Source organism: Ylistrum balloti, unplaced genomic scaffold (genome assembly GCF_031769215.1).
Source record: "Ylistrum balloti isolate Yb309-2 unplaced genomic scaffold, AGI_CSIRO_Ybal_v1 Utg370720, whole genome shotgun sequence".
NCBI lineage: Eukaryota > Metazoa > Mollusca > Bivalvia > Pectinida > Pectinidae > Ylistrum > Ylistrum balloti.
In genome coordinates this window covers 267664-273566 of record NW_026782428.1, presented here as the reverse complement: position 1 = coordinate 273566, position 5903 = coordinate 267664, and the positions used below count along the sequence as shown (strand labels likewise).

Below are 5903 nucleotides of genomic sequence, written 5' to 3'. Positions count from 1 at the left end.
CAGTTCCATCGCCATCTGTGGTTGCATATTTTATTAGCACGCCTTGTGTAGCCAGTTGATCCCCAATGTCCTTTCCCATGGCATACTCGGACAAGCCGTCGTGTCGGTCAGTGTTGGCTGTGCAGTCAGGATGACCACCAGGACAGGTGACATCATATCCTTTCCCTCTCAGCCAAGCTCCTGTCCAGCAAAGTTTGTTGTGGAGGGCACGTCCAAGTATCCACTTCTTAGGGGTAGATGTCTCGATACCCAGACTTAACCCCTGTGAGGCATTCATCCCTGGCTTCTTAGCACTTCCAAATGATGTGCTGTTGTACCGCCCATCCACAGCTAGTCCGATGGTGCTCGGGGAATCATCTCCTCTCAGGGTGTTGGCCTCCACCACCAGTCTGGTCTTCTCGGACATGTCCTTTTTGTTGAGGGCAGTAATGTCCTTGGACATTTGATTTGCCTGTCGCTGCATTCCACTCTTGGCTCCTGCAGGTATATTCAGGTGTCCGAGAAGTAACCTGGCTCCTTTGGTGCTGACAGCCTGGCCACACAAAGCTGAAGGCAGGTACTTGTTGACAAGGGCTGGCTTTGGTCCGGGCTTATCCGTGTCTGCCTCTCTATATAGTTTGTACAGTGGAGATCTGTACTGGCATTTATTACATCGAACAGCACAACTCCATCCCAGAGCCCTTTTCCGCTCGGTGTCCAGTTCAAACTCCGGTACCATGCATGATGTAGTGTTTGGTTGTCCGGCGTGAAGTCTGATGATGTCGTTCCACATTTTCACCATCAACACTATGTCGATGATCTGGTTTCCTTCTATTACAGGCTCAGAGTTGGATTCTTCAGCTGTAACAGTTGCTGGCCGTAGTATCCGTGTTGGACATGGTCTGTCTCCAGTATCTGTTGTTACCAGGGAAAGGCCGTCAGGACTGGGCTTGGTGATCAGCTGAAATTCCTGGGTGGTCAGTCTTCTGGTCAGAGCTGGTCTCTCTTCTCTGGTGACAGGTACCTCAGGATCTTCAACTTTAAATACCTGGCCCTTATTCTTTGGAACATTTCCAGGCTTGAAATAATTGTTCCTTCTCTTTCTGTCTCCCTTCATATTGGTAATGGTCAGTAATGGTCAGTAGTGGTCAGCAGTGTGGTCAGCAGTGGTCAGTCAGAAGTAGTCAGATGTATTAAGAATACAAAAATCAAACTGAAGCTGACCATTTGATTGGTCATTGTGATATACACATCATTGCCTGTTTGATAATATAACATCAAAGGTGTTTCAGAGACAGGGAGAGCCCCAAAAGTAAACATAAAGGCCCAAAGAGAACACCCCCCCCCCCCCTCCCCTGCCTTTGGCATGGGTAGTCTTTGTATGTATACATGTGGCTGTTAGTTAGTCCAGTGGGTGTCATTCACTGTGATTGTTTACTGCAGTCTTCACTGTTATCTATTGATTATTTCATGTCCAAATCAAAGCTGAAAAATGCTTTAAAGCAGATTAAATGTTCAGTTAATATTAAAATTTGGTAATTTAAAAAAAAAAATTTAATTCTACGAAAAAAAAATGAAGTTGTAATTTGAAATTGAAAAACTTTTTTGTATAGGTATATGTAGGAATTATTCAAGTTTATATACCAATTTACAGAACTGAAATATCTTAATAATTGCAAAATCTGTTTCATTTTTCCTGACGCTTGGTGTCTGTGATATGTACAGCAAAGTGTATGTAAAGCTGAAAAATCTCAGTCTGAGAGGGGTTTTTCAATTCTTCATAACATTTGACCTACGCTGATTCTGTTTACGCCGAAATGTTTGAAATAGCTCACAGTTGATGAAAATGTTTTTTTTTAAATTGAAAAAAAAAGTGTCCTTTAATGACATGCCTAAAAATCCATGTTTTTATTTCTCATACCCACATTTTTTGACTGATTCTCATACAAATTGGCATGGTTGTTCTATATTTCATGACTGATTAGGTAGTGAAATAATTTTTAATTGATCACTTCGATTATAATTAAAATTTTAATTAAATTAAATTTTTAAAAATGTTTTAAACTTTATTTTCTGGAGTGATCAGGGCATCTATAAATAACATCAAATTAGCATATTTGTGTTCTTGTGTATTCCTACGCCAGATTTTTAAAAGTTAAGATGGAGGATTTTTTTCAAATTATACAAGTACAAGATCTTAGAAAATTCTGTGGTTAGCCCAGATAATGGCTTGTGTAGGATTTGGATTGGACCTGTAACAAGGACAGGGAAATATGGAATTCTGTCATTTAAGGACCCCAGTGATTTAAAATGGAAAAAGAAACATGCACACAGACTTGCTTTTATTTGTTTTTCTGAAAATTTAGAATTGTCAAGTGATCTGGACTGTTCCCATCTCTGTCATAATAGTTTATGTGTAAATGTAGAGCACATAAGTTCAGAACCTCATTTTATAAATAATAACAGGCAGTACTGTTTAAATTCAAATGTGTGTTATGGTCATTTAGGGTTCAGTGACTGCATGTTGAAATTGAAAATGTAATTAAGTTTTTATTGATTTGAGGGTATTAGCTATTGTACACTGATGTATACAACATTGTCCGACTACCACCACGTGGAGGTTCCCTCATTAGGTAGTCATATATTTTGTTGTTGTTGTTGCTGTTGTTGTTACATTATTTTGTGTTTTTTTTTTCTGATTGTTGACATGTCTCTAATAAATTTGTTGTCACCTCTTCTTCTCAATACAGGTGGTCCTGAGGTCGGTTGTCTCCCCTACATGGATGGATGTTGGGATCTAGCTGACCTCTCCTGTAGTCAGACTCCCGAGCGGACCTGGACCTTTTCGCATGCTGCCTGTGCTGTTCTGCTAACAACAACATACTTCTTTTCTTGACAGCAGGTTTGTATTGGTGCTGGCGTTGATATATTTCCTCTGAGCTGAGTTGATCAAGTTTATGTTTGACCTCCCTACTCAGAGTACCACCAAAGTGTTCCACCTTCTTTTGAATGGCTTTCCCTGCAGTGTTGTTTAGGGTCAGAATGGCATTGTCTAACCTCCCCTCAGCATTTCTTCCAAAATTCTGATGTTTTGGTAAAGACACATTCAGGCTTCTGTGACAACCCTCATTTTTCTGTGTGGATGTGCTGAGTCTCATAGATCGAATAACATCAGTGCTGAGTTTCATTTTCAGAAGCTCCAATGTCATTTGAAGTTGATGGATCTGGTTTGAACTCAGGAACATTGATCGCACCCACCAGTTGTCGCTGTCACCACCAGAGCACACCACGGAATGCTGCTTGCACTTGGAGCAGTCACCTGTGTAGCAGGATACAGTTGCATCTAACACTGCAGGTAAATGAGTCGTGATAGTCTCAATGTCTCTGGAGTGAATTTTCATCAATTCCTTGAAAATCAGACTGCTTTCAAGTCTTGAGAAAATACCTTCTGAGCATGAGACCTCATCAGTCTGGTACGACCAGGAAACATTGACTCGCTCCACTTAGCACTGTTACATTTCCGGAACTGTGCTCTGCCAAGGTGGGTTGGGTCAGCCAGTCTCTCCACTTTCCACATGGGATGTAAGGCTCTCATGGCTTCCTCCAGGCCTTGGGCTCCAGTTCCATCGCCATCTGTGGTTGCATATTTTATTAGCACGCCTTGTGTAGCCAGTTGATCCCCAATGTCCTTTCCCATGGCATACTCGGACAAGCCGTCGTGTCGGTCAGTGTTGGCTGTGCAGTCAGGATGACCACCAGGACAGGTGACATCATATCCTTTCCCTCTCAGCCAAGCTCCTGTCCAGCAAAGTTTGTTGTGGAGGGCACGTCCAAGTATCCACTTCTTAGGGGTAGATGTCTCGATACCCAGACTTAACCCCTGTGAGGCATTCATCCCTGGCTTCTTAGCACTTCCAAATGATGTGCTGTTGTACCGCCCATCCACAGCTAGTCCGATGGTGCTCGGGGAATCATCTCCTCTCAGGGTGTTGGCCTCCACCACCAGTCTGGTCTTCTCGGACATGTCCTTTTTGTTGAGGGCAGTAATGTCCTTGGACATTTGATTTGCCTGTCGCTGCATTCCACTCTTGGCTCCTGCAGGTATATTCAGGTGTCCGAGAAGTAACCTGGCTCCTTTGGTGCTGACAGCCTGGCCACACAAAGCTGAAGGCAGGTACTTGTTGACAAGGGCTGGCTTTGGTCCGGGCTTATCCGTGTCTGCCTCTCTATATAGTTTGTACAGTGGAGATCTGTACTGGCATTTATTACATCGAACAGCACAACTCCATCCCAGAGCCCTTTTCCGCTCGGTGTCCAGTTCAAACTCCGGTACCATGCATGATGTAGTGTTTGGTTGTCCGGCGTGAAGTCTGATGATGTCGTTCCACATTTTCACCATCAACACTATGTCGATGATCTGGTTTCCTTCTATTACAGGCTCAGAGTTGGATTCTTCAGCTGTAACAGTTGCTGGCCGTAGTATCCGTGTTGGACATGGTCTGTCTCCAGTATCTGTTGTTACCAGGGAAAGGCCGTCAGGACTGGGCTTGGTGATCAGCTGAAATTCCTGGGTGGTCAGTCTTCTGGTCAGAGCTGGTCTCTCTTCTCTGGTGACAGGTACCTCAGGATCTTCAACTTTAAATACCTGGCCCTTATTCTTTGGAACATTTCCAGGCTTGAAATAATTGTTCCTTCTCTTTCTGTCTCCCTTCATATTGGTAATGGTCAGTAATGGTCAGTAGTGGTCAGCAGTGTGGTCAGCAGTGGTCAGTCAGAAGTAGTCAGATGTATTAAGAATACAAAAATCAAACTGAAGCTGACCATTTGATTGGTCATTGTGATATACACATCATTGCCTGTTTGATAATATAACATCAAAGGTGTTTCAGAGACAGGGAGAGCCCCAAAAGTAAACATAAAGGCCCAAAGAGAACACCCCCCCCCCCACCTCCCCTGCCTTTGGCATGGGTAGTCTTTGTATGTATACATGTGGCTGTTAGTTAGTCCAGTGGGTGTCATTCACTGTGATTGTTTACTGCAAGTCTTCACTGTTATCTATTGATTATTTCATGTCCAAATCAAAGCTGAAAAATGCTTTAAAGCAGATTAAATGTTCAGTTAATATTAAAATTTGGTAATTTAAAAAAAAAATTTTAATTCTACGAAATGAAGTTGTAATTTGAAATTGAAAAACTTTTTTGTATAGGTATATGTAGGAATTATTCAAGTTTATATACCAATTTACAGAACTGAAATATCTTAATAATTGCAAAATCTGTTTCATTTTTCCTGACGCTTGGTGTCTGTGATATGTACAGCAAAGTGTATGTAAAGCTGAGTTAAAATCTCAGTCTGAGAGGGGTTTTTCAATTCTTCATAACTCCTGTTTTATTTGACCTACGCTGATTCTGTTTACGGCGAAATGTTTGAAATAGCTCACAGTTGATGAAAATGTTTTTTTTTTAAATTGAAAAAAAAAGTGTCCTTTAATGACATGCCTAAAAATCCATGTTTTTATTTCTCATACCCACATTTTTTGACCATTCTCATACAAATTGGCATGGTTGTTATATTTCATGACTGATTAGGTAGTGAAATAATTTTTAATTGATCACTTCGGAGTGATCAGGACATCTATAAATAACATCAAATTAGCATATTTGTGTTCTTGTGTATTCCTACGCCAGATTTTTAAAAGTTAAGATGGAGGATTTTTTTCAAATTATACAAGTACAAGATCTTAGAAAATTCTGTGGTTAGCCCAGATAATGGCTTGTGTAGGATTTGGATTGGACCTGTAACAAGGACAGGGAAATATGGAATTCTGTCATTTAAGGACCCCAGTGATTTAAATTGGAAAAAGAAACATGCACACAGACTTGCTTTTATTTGTTTTTCTGAAAATTTAGAATTGTCAAGTGATC

The 5903-nt window shown here is 41.2% G+C and overlaps 1 long non-coding RNA gene across 1 annotated transcript; it reads left to right on the top strand.

Annotated features, from left to right (window-relative positions):
- Positions 1 to 975: 975 nt before the first annotated feature.
- On the top strand, positions 976 to 4544 carry LOC132557783 (uncharacterized). The gene is made up of 4 exons (XR_009554526.1): positions 976 to 999; positions 2730 to 2881; positions 3174 to 3334; positions 4417 to 4544. It is a non-coding gene; the product is annotated as an uncharacterized LOC132557783 (long non-coding RNA).
- The last annotated feature ends 1359 nt before the right edge of the window (positions 4545 to 5903 follow it).